Here is a 22,659-nt window from a genome sequence, read left to right on the forward strand (position 1 = left end):
CAACATGATGCTATTGAGTGTCTCCAGTGGCTCAAACCTAAGCATTCAGCCAGCACCATAAGTTCTGGTCTATTGGGTTTCCAGAATCTTGTAGTTACACATATTCCTTGTTTGCAACCCAAAACAACCCTTCACAGTTTGATTACTCTTGTCTTTTGTAAAATGAGAGGGCTGGAATCAATGATTTCAGAAGTCCCTGCCATCTCCATCCTTCTGTGCATCTGATCAAGCTCCAAATGGATTCTGGTTGCTTCCAAAATGCAGATCTATGCTCTAAGGATGCAAATGTGCCACTGAGGTCCTGCAAAAACTGCCTGACTTAAAACATGTGCCGGATATAAGTGTTCAGCCTGCCAAAGGTCTACCAGTCTATGGATCCCATATTCTAGGCACCTACAGACAGGACAGCAGTCTGAAAGAATCATATAGTCTTGGATTGGCAAGATCATCTCTCATTTAATAACTAGAAATTAGGGCATGAGTGAGTCTTGAAGGCCAAGGGATAAAACCCAACACCTGAACCACCAGAAAATGATAGGCAAAATGACAGAGCAGATAGCTGAAATTCTGATAAACTCCTCTCCTGGAAAGATCAGAGGAGAAGGAGGAGCTTGGGGAGGGAGATGGAGATTAGGAAAACAGCTCAAGAATGCAATTAGATAAAACTCTGTGAGGTCAAGTCCTTATTAAGTCCCTAGTATTCTCCTCCTGGTACTTGATCACTAGTTTATTTTTAAAGATTTTATTTATTTATTTATTTATTTTTTTATTTATTTTTTTATTATAGAGAGAGAGAATAAAAAAAAAAAAAAACATGAGCAGGAGGGAAAACATGAGGCAGATTCTGCGCTGAGTGCAGAGCCTGATGCAGGACTTGATTTCATAACCTGAGCCAAAACCAAGAGTCAGATGCTCAACCAACTAAGCCATTCAGACACCCTTCTATTTTAATAAATAATAAGAGATTAATAGGTAGGAAGCTGTTAGAGTAAATGCAATAAGTGCACAAGTTTTAGGCTCAGAGACATGGTGGTTTCAAGGCCTAGCTCCACACCCCTTACAGACTATGTGATCTTGAGTAGGTAACTTAAGCCCTGTGCACTTCAGTTTTCTCATCTATAAAATAGGCAAAACTATCTAAGCCTTACTGCCACACAGAATTTCTTGAGAGTTTAATGAGAAAATACACATAAAGCACTTAATGCAATGTCAACACTACAGGTTCTTACTGAAAGGTGGCCATTATTAATACAATGATGATGACTACAAGGTTGAAGACAGACATTTATTAGGACTAAAAGATCTCAGAGGAAAGGAAGAAAGACTTCATAGAAAAGGTGAGCCTTGAGGAAAAGGTAAAGTATGAAAAACCAAAACAAGGGGCACATGGGTGGCTCAGTGACTGAGCATCTGCCTTCAGCTCAGGATGTGATCCCAGGGTCTTGGGATCAAGTTTCGCATCAGTCTCCCCATAGGGATCCTGCTTCTCCCTCTGCCTATGTCTCTGCCTCTCTATCTGGTCTCTCATGAATAAATAAATAAAATGAGAAAGGAAAAAGAAAGAAAAGAGAGAATGAAAGACGAAATAAAGAAAGAAGAAAGAAAGAAAGAAAGAAAGAAAGAAAGAAAGAAAGAAAGAGTCAGCCAGCCAAAGCAAGCCAAAGAGCATGTCTAAAGGCTTGAAACCCAAAACATGCAAATATTTTTAGAAGATAATTAGGAGATGGGCCAGGCCTGAAAGAAATATTCTTACATAGGCATAAGGGGGCATAAGTTTAGATTAGTAGAATAAGACCCTTGAATATTTCCTGAAGAGCCCAAATGTTACAAGCGATGGGGGCCCCAAAGGCTTTTGAATAAGGCAGGGACACAAAAGAAACATGTTTGGGAAGACTAATCTTTTAGTGATATATATGATGGATCAGTGAAGCACGTCCTCCTGGAGGCAGAAATACTTATTAGCAATCTGTCTCACTAGCCTGATGGCAGTAGGTTATAAGAAATGAAATAGGGACACAGAGAAGAAGCATAATCTGTTTCTTGGACAAGGGATAGAGATGAAGGAGAAGGGGCTGGTGGTGGTAACTTAAAGATTCCAAGCCACCTGAGAGCCTAAGAGAATACTGTTGCCATTGGCAGAAATAAGAGTGGAGCTAACACCTCTGGCGCAGATTATAAATGGACTTTGATAAAGAAGAAAAGCATTTCAGGCTGAGTTCCTTAAAATCAGAGCCTGCATCTAGGATTTTGAAACTTGAAAATTACTGAAGGAGTGCTCTTAGACAAAACCAGTCAGAAGAGAAGAAGTCAAGACAGTCAAGGAGTGCCAGACAAGCAAGGATGTGGTTGCAGGTAAAGCTTGATCCAGGTAAAGCGTTCCCCCTGCAGATGATCACCACTTCTCTTATAGCAGTTGATGAATGGATAAAGGAGATATCATCCTAAGGCGTGACACATAACACTCAACAAATTTCTTCTCTAATTATAATAAGTTTTAGCATGAAGAAGATGGCAATATGTCCACCATACCTCATGGATGAAAAAGAACAACTTTAAGCAACTCCAGTTCTCTGCCCCAGAACAACCTCTGTATAGGAATGTAATTCACATCACCCAAAAATATATTTCTTGATCTGCTTTGTGTAAGCAGCAGAAAGCTCAGTAGTTGTCATTTTCTGGGTTTTCAACACTGGCCATGCAATGTATCTGAGTTACAAAAGCAAAGTTAGGTGAGGCTTTCTAAAAGGGTGGAAGAGATAGGATGTTTCTATTTTAAACATTTGAATATGGATGTAAAAATCTGGCCTGGATGTTCTATTTCTTTGGGCCCCTAACATTCACTGACATTCTAGTGTAGGAGCCTCTCTCTTGGTTGGATCCTATCCCCAAGACTACTCTAACACTTCCTGGATTCTCTATGGCTACATTTTCCTTATATATGGCAGGAATCAGGTTGTGTAACTTTAACATTAGTTTTAATGTTCCAAGTAAGCTGAACCCTGTTTAAGAGCTGCATACTAAATCCTACAGTACAGAATCACATCCAAATGCATATTTCCTCCACAATATCAGATCTGTCTACCATAAACCATGCTTTCCATTTATAGGAAGCTGCTGTTTCATCCTTTGACCTAGAAATCAATCAACAGATGTTTATTACTGAGTGCTTATGGTGTGAAGGGCACTATGCTAGATGCTGGAAAAACAGCATATCTTGGGAATAGTAAATAGATATTCTGGCTAGAGAACAAAGGTAATGGAGGAGGAAAAAGACTGGGTATGCATTTCAGAGACTGTATGCATCCAGGCAGCTATTTGCAGTAGCAAACACCATCAACATTTAGTCACATTTCAGTGACTGAACACTATGTTGGTGTATTTCTCACTCATGTTATAGTGCAATATGGACCAGCAGGGAGGTAGGAGGCCAGAGGGGGCTGTGACCTGGGGCAAAGATTCAGAGACTCAAGCTCCTTTCATTTCAAGGTTCTGCTATCTCACAGATCTTAGGAATTCTCAACTGAACTGGTAGAAGGAGAAATGAGTGAGCACGGAGAATGATGTAAGAAAGAAGTGTTTTTACCAGGTTTGGAAGTGGCATCAATCACTTCTAGCCTCTTTTTCTCTGAGCCAGAATTCAGTCCTATGGGTACATTTAAATGAAAGAATGTGGTCTAGTCTAGTTGTTTGTCCTGGATGAAAAAAAATAGGTGTAGTGAATATCTATCTCTTCGCCCTCTGCCATGGGAACATGATGATAAAGTTTCAGATTTTTGAAATTGGTATTTTGTCTTTTTAAATAAAAGACTGATCAGTTGGGGCACCTGCGTGGTGCACTTGGTTAAGCATTTCACTTCACTCTTGGTTTTGGCTCGGGTCGTGATCTCAGGGTACAAGATCAAGCCCCATGTAGGGGAACCATGCTCACCACAGAGTCTGCTTGAGATTCTATCTCCTTCTCCCTCTGTCTTCTATGTTTGTGCACTCGCTTTCTCTCTCTTTCTCTAAAATAAATCAATAAATCTTGCTACATGTTGGCAAATCGAACTCCAATAAAAAATATATCAAAAAAATACAATGAACTTAAAAAAATTGACCAGTTAATGACTTCTTGCTCCTAAGGACATTCTGAGCTCAAAACTGCCAGAAATACATCCTATTCATCAAAGGAACAGGAATGTAACTTGTGGATTACCTATTCATTTACCAAATATTTATGCGGGGCCTACGACTTGCCTGACACTGTTCTAAGTATCCAAAACATCCCTTTAAAGGAAAAAAAAACAGTCAAGATTCAATTCAATCCCTATCAAAATTCCAATAGCTCTTTACAACAGAAATAATAATAAAAAAACTAACATTTGTACAGAACCACAAATGACTCGAGATAGCCAAAGCAATCTTAAGAATAACAAAGATGGAAGTGTCACAGTTCCTGATTTCAAACTATATTACAAAGCTAGAATAATCAAAACAGTGAGATATTGGCATAAAATCAGACACACAGATCCATGGAACAGAAGTAAGTCTATGCATATATCATCAATTAATTTTCAACAAAGGAACCAAGAATATACAATGAGGTAAAGAACAGTGTTCACTAAATGGTGCTGGGGAAATTGGATATCCACATGTAAGAGAATGAAACTGGATCCCTCTTTTACAACATACATGAAAATCAAATGCAAATGGATTAAAGACTTGAATGTAAGACCTGAAATCATTAAATTCCTAAAAGAAAATACAGGGAGAAAGTGTCTTGACATATATCTTAGCAATAATGTTTTTAATTTGACACCAAAAGTGATGACAACAAAGCAAAAATAAAAAAGTAGGACTATATCAAGCCAAAAAGTGTCTGCACAGGAAAAGAAACTAGCAACAAAATGAAAAGGAAATTTGTGGGAAATTGGATAAATACATGCACATGATAAGGGGTTAATATCCAAATACATACAGGAACTTATACAACTCGATAGCAAATAAATAAATTAAATAAATAAATAACCCAATAAAAATTAAACAAAAGACCTGAATAAACATTTTTCCAAAGAAGACATACCAATGGCCAACAGGTAGTGAAAAGGTGCTGAACATCATTAGTCACTGGATGCAAATCAGAACCACAATGAGACATCAGCTCAATACCTGTAATACATCTATTACCAAAATTACAAGTGATAAAAAAATATGGTGGGGATATGGAGAAACAGAAGCCCTTCTATTCCACTGATGGCCATACAAACTGGTGGAACCACTATGGAAAACAGTATGGAGGTTCCCTAAAAAAATCAAAAATAGAACTACCATTGGACCACCAATTCCACTTTTGGGTATATACCCAAAAGAATTGAAATCAGGATCCTAAAGAGGTATCTGCACTCCCATATTCATTGTAGCATTATTCACATAGCCAAGATATATGGAAACAATCCAAATGCCCAATGAACAGATAAAGAAAATATGGTCTTTATATACAATGGAATGTTATTCAGTTTTTAAAAAGAAGGAAATCCTGCCATTTGTGACAAGAATGAACCTGGAGGGTATTATGCTAAGTTATATAGCCAGTTAGAGGAAGACAAACACTGTGGTATCACTGACATGTAGAAACAAGAAAGAGAGAGAAGGAAGGAGGGAGGGAGGGAGGGAGAGAGAGAGAGAGAGAGAGAGAGAGAGAGAAAGAGAGGAAAAAAGGCAGGAAAGAAGGGAGGGAGGGAGGGAGGGAGGGAGGGAGGGAGGAAGGAAGGAAGGAAGGAAGGAAGGAAGGAAGGAAGGAAGGAAGGAAGGAAGGAAGGAAATTAAATGTCAAACTCATGGAAACAGACTAGAAGAGTGGTTACCAGAGGCTGTAGGGTGGGAAAAACAGGGAGAAGCTGGTAATAGAATACAAACATTCAGTCTGAAGATGAATAAAGTTTGAAGATCATTTAATGTATATTATGGTGACTATAGTTGATAATAGTGCGCTATATGACTGAAATTTGTTAAAAGAGTACAACTTATGAATTATCACCATAAAATAAAAAAAATTAAAAACAATAAAAGTGTTGAACAAATTTAATCACTCAAGTAGAGGTTGAAAACCTCTACCCTAAAATCCATATGTGTTTTGGAAACGGACAGTGGTGAATACTGCACTACTCTGAATGTACTTAATGCCAATGATTTATACCCTTAAATGGTTAAAATGATATTTTGTATTATGTATATTTTACCACAGTAAAAAATGTTCATTAGAAAGAAGAAAGGAAAGAAAAAAGAAAAAAAGAAAAGAAAAAGGAAGGAAAAATAAAAGAAAGGAAGAAACTATACTTAGGGAGACCAAGTGACTTGCTCAAGCTCACACATCTGGCAAAGTGGGTATTTGAAACCAGGTCTACTTTACTTCAGAACTCAAGTTCTCCATATGCCATACTAGCCCTCAAAGAACACTTCTCTGAGCCAAAGAGACAGATAGACACCTTCAAAGGCCAGAGCAACCCAATTCTAAATTACCTTCTCAATAGTGCTGAGATGTGCAATCAAGGAGATGTAGCCCTCTATTTACCACTTCCACTAGAATGAACCAGCTAGATTGAATATGAGAACTCAGTATGGGCTGAAGATATCTGGGTGTGTGTTAAAGGCTGGCTGGCAGGCATGCGTGGGACTACCCCAGGCAACCCATTCCAAGGCAAGCAGGATTTACTCAAAGCATTCCATTCCCAGGACCACCCAACAATTGCTTGCAAGGAAGCAAGGAAGACTGCAAGGAAGACTACGTTCTTCACTGACAAGGGAAAGATGAAATAGTTTTCTCCCTAGCTTCCATCACTGATCCCTATCATCTCATAGTTTACCAGATTATAAAATAATGAGTGAGAGCCATTAGGTCAATTATAGGGGAAGAGGACCAAAGAAATTAAAATCTTGGGATTCAATCCAGCTTTCCAGAAAGATATATATTTCCCTTAAAGAAAAGTAAATTAATAACTTCAACTATCTATGAATTGCCTTTTGAAGAATCCTACAGATTTTAGAACTGATTTTAGTGGCTGGATATGTTGTGATGTATTAAGTCAGTCCATTTCAAAAATGTCCTCCAACAGTCTCTCCAGTGCCTCCAATTCCATGATTAGATATTCATTTATTTGGGTTAAGTAAAATGCATTCATTGAGATCATTGTTGGAAAAGGCAAAGTCCTGAGCAAGGTATCAGATAGTCCATGGCTTTATGTGAATTATATTATTTGAAATTGTTTGGTATAAGAACAAGGACCAGATTTGAAGTGAAATATGGTGGACTCATAGATTTTTACCTCTTAGACAAACCCTGTCTGAAAGATTAACCCTAGTCTCCCAAAGCCCAACAAAGCTGGAAGTGGCATTGCTTTCACATTCTCAGAGGATGGGTCTTTGTCTCGGGTTTGCATGGAAAATAAGCTGACCTGCCCCTAATCAACATGTTGTATGGGCAGCACCCAATGGGACAACCAGCAGGCTAGAGTTCAAAGCCTAGTTTTAAACCCACTGCCTCCCCTAAACATGTTCTCCATCATTCCAATTATAATTCCTAGTGCCTGAGGCCAGGTGACAGTAGACTTTTTCTATTCAGGACTACAGAGCAAGTGTTGTAGACTTGTAGGGAGCTATTCAACTCTGTCATTGTAGCACCAAAGCAGTCTGGGGCAGTACACAAACAAATGGGCATGGTTAAGTCCCAATAACATTTTGTGTAGAGACATTAAAATTTGAATTCCTCTTATTTTTCACATGTCACAATGTAGTATTATTGTTTTTCAACCATTTAAAAATGTGAAAGCTGTTTTTAGCACACAGGCTCTATAAAAACAGGAGGCAGTGTGGATCTGGTCTAGAGGTCACAGTCTGCTGACCCCCACCTATGGCTGCTGCCTACCTGCCCCCTCCCAATTAGAAGCTCCCCTGACCTTTTGCTGACCTCAAAGCATCAACACTCAGATTTCCTTCTAGACCAAAATCTGCACTCTTACTTTGAGTCATGCCTTCTTTAAGCTGTCCCTTGCTTGAACCACCCTAGTCCCAGGATGCTATCCTGGCATTTGTCTTTGGTGGTTGGCACATCCATCTGATTCAATGTAGCTTTAGAAGTAGGAAAGCAAACAACAGGGCTGCCAAATGTTTGGTTTTTTTAGGCCTTAAAAAGATCTGCAGTTTCAGAGTGGCCAAGTTGCAGCTTACCCAATGGACAGACATGCAAGATGCCCAAGCTGGGCTTCTTCCAGAAGAGGATGGGAAGCATCCACCACTTCTTTTCTTTTTTTTTTTTTTTCCACAAGACCAGTGAGGAAGTATGTGTCCTGTAAAGAAGGAAACTGACATTTCCAGCAGGGAAAAAGATGCACCAAACCCATCTGGTCAGTGCAATCTGGCCAAGCCCATGTGGCTATATTCATGTTGCCTAAAGCAACAGTTTACCTCCAGGTTGGAGAATGGCAGCAATAAAAAACAAGTGGAATCTAGCCAAAAAGATGACTCTCAATAAAGAGACTCTGCGTAAGAAATGGGATGGGGCGGGGGGATAATTATATACATAGAGAGAAAAGACATTATCTTCTTCTCCAACACATTTTTCTGAAGTTACAAATCTATGGTTTCTATTTATTCCCATTGGAGGGAAAAACAAAAACCCTGAGATTTATGAGCAGTGTTGTTTATTTATAATCCAAGAACTCTCCTCATACCATATGGTTGGGAAATTTACAGAGAGACAACGTGAGAGGAAATTGCCTGCTTAATTCAATGGCCTTGGCAAAGCTAGCAGGCAGAGAGAGCGTCCCAAAGTCTACCTCCAACACATGTGTAAGCATGTAGGGCCATGGAGGCATGCATGCAGAGAGCAGAGGGAGCCCTTGGTTTGCTAGCAAAGTCATAACTTGGTGCAGGGGGAATGAGAACAGCTGATGAGATCAGCTGAGGAAGGGGACATTTCTCAATTCTAGCGCAGAGACATGGACAGAGAGAATCAGACAGGAACGGAGGGTGAGGGCGGAGAGACGCCGAAGCAAATAGTTCCCTAGACAAGGGAAGAGGCCACGCAGTGCCTGAGAGCTCTTATGAAGGCAAAGTGCACCCAGGCATATTTGTTTGATTCTTTTCCTTCTTGGTACTAGTGGGAAATAAGGAGAAATTTCTGATTCCATTTCTGCTGCCCAGCATGCTTTCAAAGAAAGGCAATCACTCACTACCTTTAAGGAAAAGATACAAGTTTGTACCTGATGTTTTTCCTTTATAGTCTACCTTCCACTTTCAGACTTGATGACAAACAGAAAGAAAGGAAAACCCTGAGGCTGAAGACTATTAATACAAATAAAAATAGCATCCAGATTTGGAAAGGCACGGAAAAGGGAGAAAAAAAATACAAATGACATGATAGGGGAGGACAGAGGAAAGCCCAGCTCTTTGAGAAAGTCCTTGCTGACAGCTCCTGACCATAGGACTCCATCCACCTGAGTGTCCACAGCCCACAGGACCTGTCCCTACCACGCTGGGGTTCCACACCTGCTGCCTGCGCTGTGAGCTCCTTCTTCGTATGCATACGGCTGCTTCTCTGGTTCACCTCCCACTTCTGTTTGGATGACTCTCAAAACGTATTCTGCACCCTGAGCTCCCATCCCGCATTCCAAATGCAGTGCAATGAACGACTGCCACTGCAACCCCAGGGACACTAAAACCGGGCTGAGCACTCCCCCCCCACCATGGCACTCCTGTACCCATTTCTCCCCCCCTCTGCAACGCCCTGTCCCCTACCACTCTCTACTTCTGCAACAGGACCAAAATCCCTGAGTAGCCCAGGCCCAAAGCATTACAATCATCACGAATGTTCTCTCCCTCACCTCTAATCGTGGCCAGGTCCCATCAACTGTGCCTCAGAAAAACCTGTTGCATTGATCCTTCTTTCCTTCTGAACAACCCTAGTTCCACATCACGGGCTGCCTGTCCACCCCCCGGACATCCTCCTGCTCAGTCCAGGGACCAAAGTGGAGTCTAAACCACCCTCCTAAAGCCTAGCTGTGAGCACCAAGTCACTTTACACTGGTGTAGTTTATACCCTGTCTGCACTTACCTCTGCCACAGCTCACCCTCAACCCGGGAGGGTGCACACCGTCCAATCTCAGTTATTGCTTGATGCTGAAATGGTGGGTGGCCAAAGAATACGAAGAGCCTTATGCTTTTTTTTTTTTCCCTTTCCTTCTATGGCTATTTGGGAGGAACGTGCCATTGAGAGAGCCTGTAGGCTTATAAAACTGAATTGATTTGACAGTTACAAGTGTGTAAAACAATGATAAGAACGCAGAGGGTGGAGAGAAGAAAGGAGATTACACTGGAGTTCATGACAAACAACAGGGAGGAAGCCCAGCCGGTGAGCAGTCAAAATAATTAAGAGGATGACCCTGAAAGGGCTGTGAGTAAAGCAGAAGGACCCAGGTGAGCCAGGGAAGAGTAATTTATTGACGAGGAGTAGAGACGTAGCTAAACAATGGAATGAATTTGTCGGTTAGGAGTGCTGCAGAAAGGTAGCAGGGAACAGGTGCTGGAGAGAGGCATAAATTTGCCACAGGAGAAAACCCGAGGTCCTTATCAGAATGGGTGAAGGAGAGTCTCAGAAGAGCAGAAGGCTGACCAGACTACTAAGTGTGTCAGGACTTGCCTGAGAAGGAAATAATTGGAAAAGCAAGGAGCCGCGGTTCATCCTGCCATTGAGACCGCTGGCTGCCTTTCAACATGCAGAACAGGTATGGCAAGGAGTCTTGGCACCTGGAAGGAAACGAGCCCTCATTCCTTGAAATTGATCCCACAGAAGCACCAGTTAAAGGTCCCACCCCAGGGGACTGGGTGACCAAAAGTCAGACGAGGCACAAAAGGGGGCAGGAGGAACAAAAGGCATTAAAAACAACCAGTACCTACCACTGATGGAGTTTGAAAGCCAGGAAATCACACTTGAGTGACATCCAGCTTGGGTGACTCCCTTGTTCTGAAGGCCAGAACCGACAAGGCAGACAGCGTGGGGACTGGATGCGAGAGGCCGCTGTCATCAGCGAGGTCATGCTTGGTACTGGGCGATGCCCGAGAGAGTGACTCACCGCTCTCGGAGATTCAACTCCCCAGGTACCAACTGCGTATCTACATCAGCTTTCCATCATGATCCTATTTCACAAACACAAAGTGTGAGCCCTCTGCCTTCCCACTGTGCTTGGTGCAAATCAGCCACTCCACAAGTGATAAAGCAAACAAAATTGCAGCTCGCGTGAAGCTCACAACCTAAAGTGGGAAGGAAAAAAAACACAGTGGGCTAGCATGCTAATAATAAGTATATTCAAAAATGGAAATTAAGGAGCACGCTGAAGGAAATGAAGAGCAACTATGGTAGAGACGGGTGGGAACAAATGTTTTCTAAGAGAAGATGCCATGGACACTGGACCTAGAGCAAAAGGCATGTGGAGTACCCAAGCACTACAGCAGGAAAGGCACATGTCAGGGCCCAGGGGCAGGAATGAGGCTGACCAATTTAAGAAAGTGAACAAAGGAGAGAAAGACAAGTGGTAAGAGCACACTCTGTGGCCCAGCCTCACATTTCACATCAAGGACACAAAGTGGAGGGAGGAATGAACACAGACGCTGTCCTATGTCTCAAGCAGGGAGAGATCTCTGTAGAAGCTTACAGGGAGAACTAACATGCCCAGAACAGAATGGTCAGTCATGTGGCGCCTAGCTGGCTCAATTGGTAGAGCATGTGACTTTTGATCTTAGGGTTGTCAGTTCAAGCCCCATGTGTAGAGATTACTTAAAAATAAAATCTTAAAAAAGAAAAAGAATGGTCAGTCATGTTGGAGATATTTTTATTGATCTTGATTTGCTAAGAGTTCACATGTAAGACTTGTCATTTTGCAAAATCCCTCAGCCAAAATAGTACCTAATCCCAACCAGCCTGATTCATCTCCCTCAACACGGTGCTGAGCTAGTCCATTATTACTAAGGTTTTCTACACTTAAAATCTAAGTTTCCTAACACTAGAGATTGATAGAACCCTGAATGGACATCATAATCATCAAGCTATAATTTTTTAAAGGGACACATCAACAATCCAGTATATATTCTTACAACATCAAATAGTATAAAGTTCTAAAACTTAAAACAAGAATCTTCACAAAATATTCATGCCGACACACAGTCTACATCTTCTTCCCAGGGGTCACAACCCTGTCTACAGAAAAATGCACTTAACAAATAAGGAGCACAGAAGAGGCAGTGAGATTCTAGGAACTTCTCTCTATTTGGGATTTAAATCTTGTCACCAAAGATCCAGATGTCAAGTCATTGCCTTTGGAGTCAGTACTTGCAGTGTGTGAAATTGGCTAAAAGAGCACAAACAAGGAAGAAAGAAGTCTGGGAACCAGGGCCTAGTCTGCCTCTAAACTGGCTGAGTAAACCTCAGTACACACTCACGTCTTCTGACCTTGGTTCTATCAGGTATAAAGTAAGGTACAGATGCCTTTTTTTTTTTTTTAAGATTTTATTTATTTATTCATCAGAGACACACAGAGAGAGGCAGAGACATAGGCAGAGGGGAGAAGCAGGTTCCCTGCAGGGAACCCAATGCAGGACTCAAATCCAGGACCCTGGGATCACAACCCAAGCCAAAGGCAGACACTCAACCTCTGAGCACCCAGAAGTCCTGGTATAGATGCTTCTGATTTTGGACATAATGGAGTAACCAAGACTGAATCTACTTTTCCATATGAAACAACTAAAAAATAAATAAAATATATAAAAACAATTGTCTTCAAGTCATTGGACATCAGGTAATGAAGACCAATGAGGCCTGACAAGCAAGAAGCAAATGAAGCTAGCCTTTCAGTTGTCCCAGACCAGGGCAGAGATTTCCAGGCCACATGCAGGGAAAGAAACTTCAGTGAAGCCCAGTAATCTACCTGAGTGAAGCTGATACCATGGAGAGTGTGGGCAGGCAAAGGTGGCTCGAGGTTGCAAGAAAGAGCATTGGAGGAGAGCCAGTAAATCAGCAGAGAGAACTCAAGAGAATGCAGAGGATCCCCCTCAGGTCTCCTTCATTGTCTTCATTGCCTGATTAATGAGCTCATGCATATGAAGAAACCACCCATGGTTGGAGAAAGAACCACCTGAAAGGATTACAGAACAATCCGAGAAGGTCACACAGGGTCAATCCTGCTTAGTGTTCCCACTGGCCAGAGTGGTGACCTTCATGGAGTACCAAAGAAAATACCTCATAAAAGTTGTGCCTCGGTAGTGGGGCAAAATTAGACCTAAGCAACATGCTATCTGATGCCACCTTTTAAAGCCTTATAACACCTGAAAGAATTCAGGTGAATTACTTAAAATTCTTAAAAGAATTACTAATTCCTAATTACTTAAGTGTGTCCCAGAACAGAGCCCACCAATATTTCTAGGAATTCAAAAACATCTAGCACCCAGTAAGATAAAAATTGTAATAGCTGGCATCAAATGAAAAATTATTTGGCATGACAAAAGCATAAAAATATAACCCATAATGCGGAGAAAAAAACAATCAATCTAAACTGCTAGTTCTCAGCTAAGGTGATTTCTCACCCCCTCCTACCAGGGAACATTAGTCAACGTCTAGAGAAATTTCTAATTGTCAAGACTGAAGATGCTACTGGTATCTAGTGGGTGGAGAATAAGGATTTCACTAAATATTCTACAACACAAAGAAAATCCTGCAATAACTAAAAATTAGCCAACCCAAGATGCCAATATTAAAACTGTTGAGAAATCTTATTCAAAACCATCTCAGAAATAACACAAATGATAGAATTAGTAAAAAGGACATTAAAACAGTTATTACAACTATATTCCATATGTTCAAGAAGCCAGGAAAAAGTGTACATGTTAATTATATTTTTGAAAGACATAAAAATCAGACACAAATCAAACTTCCAGAGATGAAAACTACAATATCTGAGCTAAATGAGATTTATGGCAAATTCAACACTGAAGGCAAGTGAAATGGAAACCAAAATAATAGCAACTGTACAAATGAAATACAGAAAAAAAACTGGAGAAACATAAATAGAACATCAGTGTGCTATAGTACATCAAATGTAATTACAGTCCCCAAAGGAAATGGGGGGGTGGGGACAGGGAGTAAGGGGGAGGCAAATATAGTTGAAATAATAATGGCTGAAAATTTTCAAAATGTAATGAAAACTATAAACCAACATCCAAAAAACACAAAAATTCCCAAGCACAAGAATCATGAATAAAACAACATCAAAGCACATCATAATCAAATTGCTTAATACCGGTAATAAAGATATAAAAATACAGAGAAAAAAAGATATATCACAAAGAGTACAGCAAAGATATATATATATGACAGCAGATAATAAAGTGAAGCAATATTTTCAAAGTACTGAATGAAAAAGAAAGAAACAAACAAAAAATGATGCCAGATAGAAATCTGGATCTACACAAAGGAATGAAAATCAAAGAAATGGCAACTATATGGATAACTGTCCGTCTTTCCTCTGATTCATTCATTTGGGGAATATAAAAAATAGTGAAAAGGAATAAAGGGGAAAGGAGAAAAAATAAGTGGGAAATATCAGAAAGGGAGACAGAACATGAGACTCCTAACTCTGGGAAACGAACTAAGGGTGGTGGAAGGGGAGGTGGGCAGGGGGTGGGGGTGACTGGGTGAAGGGCACTGAGGGGGGCACTTGATGGGATGAGCACTGGGTGTTATTCTATATGTTGGCAAATTGAACCCCAATAAAAAATAAATTTATAAAAAAATAAAAATAAATAAATAAAACTCTTTTTAAAAACTCCTTTGTTAAAGGGCACCTGAGTGGCTCAGTCCATTAAGTGTCTGACTTTGGCCCAGGTCAGGATCCCAGGGCAGGCTCTGAGCTCAGCAGAGAGTCTGCTTTTTCCTCTCTCTCTCCCTCTGCCCCTCTCCTCACTCATGCTCTCTCTGTCTCTCTCAAATGAATAAATGATTTTAAAAAAAAATCTCTTTGTTAAAGCAAAAATAATAGCAACACATTGTGAGGTTTATAACATATGTAGAGATAAAATGTGTGCCCACGATGGCCCAAGGGCTAGAATGGGAAAAATAGAAATATGCTGTCATAAGGTTCTTACACCATATGTGAGATGGTAAAATGTCACTTGAGTCTAGACTGTGAACATTTTAAGGCATGTACCATAAACCCAAAAGCAAGGACCAAAATAACACAATTTGAAGAGTTATGTCCAATAAGCCAAAAAAAAAAAAGAAGGTACAATGAAATAACAACAACAACAAAACCTCAATCCAAATGAGGAAGAAAAGCAAAAAATGGAACAAGGGAAAAACGGGACAGGTAGGAAACAAAGAATAAGGTAACAGACTTAAATCCAAATATTTCGATCATCAAATTAAAAGTAAATGGTCTAAACATTCCAAAAGGCAGACACAGAGTCATATTGGATAAAAAGCAAGACCCACCTATGATGTCTATAAGAAATGCATTAAATATAAAGACACAAATAGATTAAAAGCAAAATGGTAGGAAAAGATGTAACAATCAAGAGAAATCTGGAATTGCTACACTAACATAAGAAACTGTAGTTTCTGAACAAAGTATATTACCATGGATTATGAAGACCATTTCATAATTATAAAGTACTCAATCTTTCCAGCAGACAGAACATTCCTAATGTTTACATCTGCTAATAGAATTGCAAAATATATGTGATATAATGAGACACAGACAGGGCTAATATTCAACCATAATAATGTTAAAATAATGGAATTTGATAAATTGTTGATGCCCCAGGCCCCCAAACATCTCCCAGCCATCCTTCCCATTTCCCCCAGAATCTTCTTCAACTTGGAAGCTAAAAGGGTAACATCTGTACACCATGGTGTCTCCTTACCCTGCAACCTCTGTCTACTCTGACTAATTGCTATTAACTCCTTAGTATTTTAAATATAACCTCTGGGCTTGGATAAAGGTAATCTCCAAATTTCTTGTCATTTGTGAGGTTTTCTGATTGCATTTATTCAAGCCGACTCCACACAAAGAAAATGTTGAGTGGTAGAGGGGTATTTAAGATCAAAGAAGAATAGACAACATCCTCTCTTGTCACAGGTAGTATGTATAGAGCACATGTTTGCAAAACATAGAAAACAAGGGTTGGGCCTTTTTGCATTTCTCCCTGAACGCCACAGGGTCTGATGTTCTCTGCAGGAAAATACAAGTGAGAGCAATCCTTGGGCTCAACTGGCACGTGAGGCTCTTGGTCCAACCACTCGACCAGTCACTTTGCACTGGTGGTAGCTAGGGATTTATGGATTTGATTTCAACGTTTAATTTTCAGTTTTATTCTCAGTAGCAGGGGAATAAAAGTCAGAGTAAAATCGTTTAAAAGAGGTTAACTGTTACAATTGTATGAGACTCTAAAAAGTGAAAGGAAGGGGAACATTTTTACAATGCTCACTAAAAGAAATCTATGATGTCTCAATGCTGCAAGCAAGAGGAAAAGAGGTCCTGGGGGAAAGCACAGCTTCCCAGCCACCTGCCAAAAAGCAGACCATAAACTCAAACTCTTAGAAGCACTCTCATTGGCCTCATGCTGTGTCCGTGGGCTTGCTACTCCCCATGCTGCTGGGAGGTTCTGGAGATAAGAGAGGTGGCCTGCCTTGCACTAAATGTGCAAGCATTTGTACTTGGACAGTCCATGTGCATCTGGCCACTGTAAATCACGACAGATGCAGAACTTACAACATCCACAGACACATGAGTAAGACAATAAAGTAACAAAGATGCAGAAGAGGTAAGCATGATTCTCAAAAGTGGTACCGTTTGTAAATAATCCAGTTCATATGGGATCCAATGAAATTCTGGATAGGAGCCACACACCATCAATATTACCACCTGGAGACCTTGAGGCAGAGGGAAAATCCTCAGGTAAGCACTCAGCAACCTGACCCAGAGCAGCTCTACCCCTTCCTATAACTGGACTCCTGTCTAGGAGTGGCATTCTATGTAACAAGCCCACAGGAGCATACCAACTCTTGTCACTGGAAATTTGAAAGCCTCTGTCATCTCCACTTTCCCACTCTCCATGTCTGCGTCTGTTTGGTAATTCCCCTGCAGTCCCACTCCACACCAGCAGAACTGAATGAATCCAAGACTCCCACAAAGCCATGCTCATTTCCGACCCAAGCCCTCGCTTCTGCTCTACCTCTTTCTAGAATGTTTCCCATGACTCCTCTCTGCCCAGCTCTTTCCTAACCATCCTTTCAGCCCTCACCCAAGCAGCTCCCAACCAGCCCACAACGAATGTTTTTTTATTCTGAAGTTCTTTGGCATTATTATACAGTGAAGTGTCTATGCCACTTGCTCAAAGAGGGCTTTAAATTCTCATATAATTACTGATTATGTGCATCCTTTATCTCCCCAACTAAATAATAAATTCCTATAAAAGAGACACTCCAGAATAAATATTTTCCCTACTATGCTTAGTGAGGTATTCATTAAATTACTTGCTAAACAAAGAAATTTGAATCGCTAAGCTTACCCAGATCCTCCTACCCAAATATTCTTTTTGAAAAATTCTGTCAACCTGTACCACAACTGAGCTCACAGACAGGTGGGTAACCTGCATGTGTTCCACTCAGATTACTCAAAAAATTGAATGAAGAAGTGGTGGGTAAACTGTGAAGAGAAAAAAAAAAAAGAAAAGAAGAGAAAAGAGAAGACAAGAGAAAGAAAAGAAAAACTCTCTAAGCAAGCCTGAAACCTGTCACCATAGATAAAAGTAAACATTTTATTCAGGAAATCCAGGGAAAAAAATTTTCCACTATGTTACAAATTTTACATATTAATTTAAACAAATCACACAATGGCAAATAGGTTCTAAATCACATGCCGCTTTCAGTAGACACCTAGCAATTATCTTGACTTACCTAAAGGATTTTAATTCCAAATCTATGTTAGGGAAAAAATACATGCATATACACATGTACATATACATGTAATATATTTGTATATTATATATACTATTATATATAATTAGGTTATAAACAGTATGTATATTGTATATACAATGTATATACATATTAGATATGTATTGTACATGTAATGCAAATTATAGAAATATATATAATTTACTGCTTACGTGGCCTCGGGGCATATTCCATGTATGTGCCTATTCTAAACAAATGGAAGTATAAAATTAAGTCCATAAAGTAAATGGAATGAATTCATCAATTATCATTTTAACAAAGGTATGCAAATTCAATTTCCAGGAAAACTGAAAAGAGAGAAGCAGCACTTGAATAAGCATTTTAGAGCCACTGATGAGAAAGGGATCAAAATAGATTTTGCTGCCTCCATACAGGAACGCCCCCAAATCAAAGCCTCCATTCCAACCCCATTGTATAAAACTATGATATGAAGAGAAATCTCACAGAAGACATAGACATGGCCAACATGCACATGAGAAAATGCTCTGCATCACTTGCCATCAGGGAAATACAAATCAAAACCACAATGAGATACCACCTCACACCAGTGAGAAGGGGGAAAATTAACAAGGCAGGAAACCACAAATGTTGGAGAGATGTGGAGAAAAGGGAACCCTCTTGCACTGTTGGTGGGAATGTGAACTGGTGCAGCCACTCTGGAAAACTGTGTGGAGGTTCCTCAAAGAGTTAAAAATAGACCTGCCCTACGACCCAGCAATTGCACTGCTGGGGATTTACCCCAAAGATTCAGATGCAATGAAACGCCAGGACACCTGCACCCCGATGTTTATAGCAGCAATGTCCACAATAGCCAAACTGTGGAAGGAGCCTTGGTGTCCATCGAAAGATGAATGGATAAAGAAGATGTGGTCTATGTATACAATGGAATATTACTCAGCCATTAGGAATGACAAATTTGCTTCAACGTGGATGGAACTGGAGGGTATTATGCTGAGTGAAGTAAGTCAATCGGAGAAGGACAAACATTATATGTTCTCATTCATTTGGGGAATATAAATAATTGTGAAAGGGAATAGAAGGGAAGGGAGAAGAAATGTGTGGGAAATATCAGAAAGGGAGACAGAACATAAAGACTCCTAATTCTGGGAAACGAACTAGGGGTGGTGGAAGGGGAGGAGGGTGGGGGGTGGGGGTGAATGGGTGATGGGCACTGAGGGGGGCACTTGACGGGATGAGCACTGGGTGTTATTGTGTATGTTGGCAAATTGAACACCAATAAAAAATAAATTTATTATTAAAAAAACTATGAATCAAGTAATCAAGTTACTTTTACTCAAAAAAAATTATTAAAGATGCATTTAAAGACTATGGAATAGGGAGCCAATAAACATAAACTCTAGTCCTCACACAACTGCTACCTATCTGGGGTATCTATGACACTATCGCCTGATCTTTCCAGACCCTCAGTTTTTCAATCTGCTAAATGGGAGGAACACCTAGGATGTCTTCTCTGGCTATGAGGTTCCTGCTTTACTTTGAACATTACCAAAAAAAAAAAAAAAGAAGAAGAAGAACATTACCAAACAACCTATCACACAGAATAGATGTAAATATGCTCTCTTATTTTTAGATTTATTTATTTATTTTAAAGGGATGGGGCATGAGGGGAGTGAGGCAGAGGGAGAGGGAGCTCAGAGCCCAATGTGGGGCTGGATCTCATGACCTGCACTGAAATCCAGAGATGGACACTTAACTGACTAAGTCGCCCAGGCTCCCTTGTTCTTTTCTAACCATTCTGTTGACATTGCTGTCATTGATATTCAGCTTCAAATCCTATGAGCCAAGAGAAATTCTTGGAACTATTAGGAACGAAAGGAAAAAAAGTTTAGAAAACACTAAGGTGTACCCAAAACTTTCCCAGGATAAAGGGATCTTACCTGCTTTACACAATATATCTCATGTAAGTAGGGTAGCATGGGGTTGGGAGAGAAGTAAAAAGAAACAGAAAAAGTCATTTCTTGGTTATGAATTTTATATTTGAAGGAGAACCGTTTTCTTCTGAGTCTTAATACCCTGCAAGTATTTTTACAAAGTGATGTCCATTAACATTTTTCTAATCCTAACAAAATTAAAATACATAAAAATATACTTTAAAAGTCCTCCTGAGTACTTAAGACTATATTGCCACAAGGACTACCTACACAGCAGAGCCTGTGGAATAGAAAGGAATGTTTTGAACATCTCTAAAGTGCTTCTTGTGCTCTTGAAACTCAAGTGTATATGCCCCAGAAAGCGACTCGATCTCCTTGGCAGAATAAACTGAAATCTGCTGTCCTTGAGATCTTTCTGAACATGACCCTGATAAAGGCCAAAATGCCTAATTCCAGAATGCACAGTGAAGAAACACCCTTGACATGGGAGACCGCAGCCCACTTGGCTGTAACTATGGGCGTTGGTAAAGAGACATGGCAACAATGCTTCCTGCGTGGGTGAGCAGCACATTGGTCTCCCTTGCCTCAGCCTGGTTTGGAGCAGCCTGGTCATAGCATTCCAGCCTCTGGCATGATGGCAGGCACCTAGTGGATTCTCAGTAACTCTTTGTCAAAAATACTGACTTACAAATTTATTACCAGTCTACCCACAATTTCCCGATCTCCTACAAACTTCAATGAGGTAGAAGAAATGGTGTAAGAAAATAAACTATAAGCAAAAGATCAAGGGACACTCTGGGAAAAGAAACCCATCTCCGTCTACTATGATTGGGAGCAAGCACGCCTGGAGGAACATGGAAGAAAAAAAGGCTAGAAACATATATATATATATATATATATATAGGGCCAGATTCTGGAGAGCTTTGCTGATGGGCACCATGTTTATTTCAACCAAATTACTACTTATGGGAGTTCGATACTCTATTTTGAAAATATTTACTTTTCCTTAACACCAGGACATTCTATGAAGTGTGATGGATTTTGTATCCATTTTACTTCTTGAAAAACTCACTTTCTGTCTATACCCAATGGAAACTTGTCCTTCTTTTCTAAGACCAACCCATCACATACACCTCATACAGTATCATCAGATTATTTATCCTAGCTTTCATATCTAATCCTCATACAGACACTGCAAACCCTTCAACAGCTCCCTGAATTCTGCTGACTGCATCCTTAACCCAATATCCAAAGTCCACTGTCCTATCATCTCTCTGGACTTCACAGTAGTATATTTCCAGGTCTCTCATAGAACATATTGATACTTACATCACAGATCCTAGATGTTGGGTTGCTTTATAATTTGTCAGGTCTTATTTATCATTTTATCTCCTCCAGCATAACCTAGTAGGTGGTAATCCCTCCATGTGTGAATGAAGTGATCAAAGCATAATGTGCACTCAATTATCTCTTCTCCAAAGATCTGTATCATCTGTAGGGTTGCAAATTGGAAGCTTCTGAGCTAAGTCTTCCTGAGCAAGTACTTAAAAATCTGAACTTGAATGATTTCTGAGGGGATACAAATGCTTTTGTTGACCACAGGTCCAACCACTCTGTAGTACCTGTCCTACTTTACCCATTTATTCTTCTCTGTATATTTGACTCTGTAATCCTTGACTTGACTCGGTAATCCTTGACTTTTAATCCATACACATTTTAATCATAATAATAACTACACTTATTATTTACTTGAGTCAGAAAATGTTGTAGGTACTTTTCACATGTTACTGCATTTTACACAATCCAGCAGTCAACAGCAAGGGCCTGGCGCTACACATTTCATAGTTCTGTACTGTCAGCCATTATCCCCAACCCAACAGTAGAATCTACGAAAAAAGAGAGAGGGTGGTCCCCACAGTTCACACACAGAAGGAACTAAAGGTGTAGTTATTGGCTACCTAAAGAAAAGGTGTCATGCCTTCTACAGGAAGTCTAGGAACTCTTGGGAAAGGCAAAGTATCAGTTTCAGGGGCCACTCTAACAAATCCACCTCCCAGCCTCCTTGGAATTAAAAAAAAAAAATGAGTTGCCCCAATCTGGCTCCACGAAACTTAAGATGCTCCAAGTAAAAAGACCCCCACTTCTTTTCAGAGTCCTGAAATGCTCCATAGGATCACCAACAAGAAATTAGACATTCCCCACCTAGACTAGCCCCAGCTGGCTGTTTTATAGAACATCCCTGAAAGACTTGACCCAAAAAGCCATTTTTCTTAGCTCAGCCTCTCCACCAAGCTTTTCACGATGCTAATAAATGAGGTAAAGTTGAAGATTCTGCCTTTAAAAATACATATTTCAGGATTTTCTTTATCTTCCCTTCATTGCCAGTGAATCACTCACAGTCTCCGCGCAAAGGCACTTAATCTTTTCATCTAACGACACCATCTACGGAAAGAAGCTGCAGTGTCTCCATTCACCAATAGCCAGATCAATCATGTGTCTCTAAGAAAATGAAGTCATACCAAGTTGATTTTTTACATTACTGAAGGGGGTCGTTAAGACCTCAGAGACTCTTTCTGCTGATGGGCTCTGATAGCCTATGATTAATTAGGTGGCTCTTTCCTGTAGATGCCCTCCCGCCTCTGCTGTCAAACCTCCTCACCCCAGTGTGGAAACTCCTGAGCTCCCCAGATCTTGTGGCAGCCAGACCTAACGAGGTCCAGGAAAGTTCCC

At 40.3% G+C, this 22,659-nt stretch overlaps 1 protein-coding gene across 1 annotated transcript in view; it reads right to left on the bottom strand.

The window, feature by feature from the left end:
- Positions 1 to 22,659, bottom strand: part of SORCS3 (sortilin related VPS10 domain containing receptor 3) — a 587,544-nt gene that overhangs the window by 350,904 nt on the left and 213,981 nt on the right. The gene's annotated exons all lie outside the window — the stretch shown is intronic.

This window comes from Vulpes lagopus, chromosome 2 (genome assembly GCF_018345385.1).
Source record: "Vulpes lagopus strain Blue_001 chromosome 2, ASM1834538v1, whole genome shotgun sequence".
In the NCBI taxonomy this organism is placed as follows: Eukaryota; Metazoa; Chordata; class Mammalia; order Carnivora; family Canidae; genus Vulpes; species Vulpes lagopus.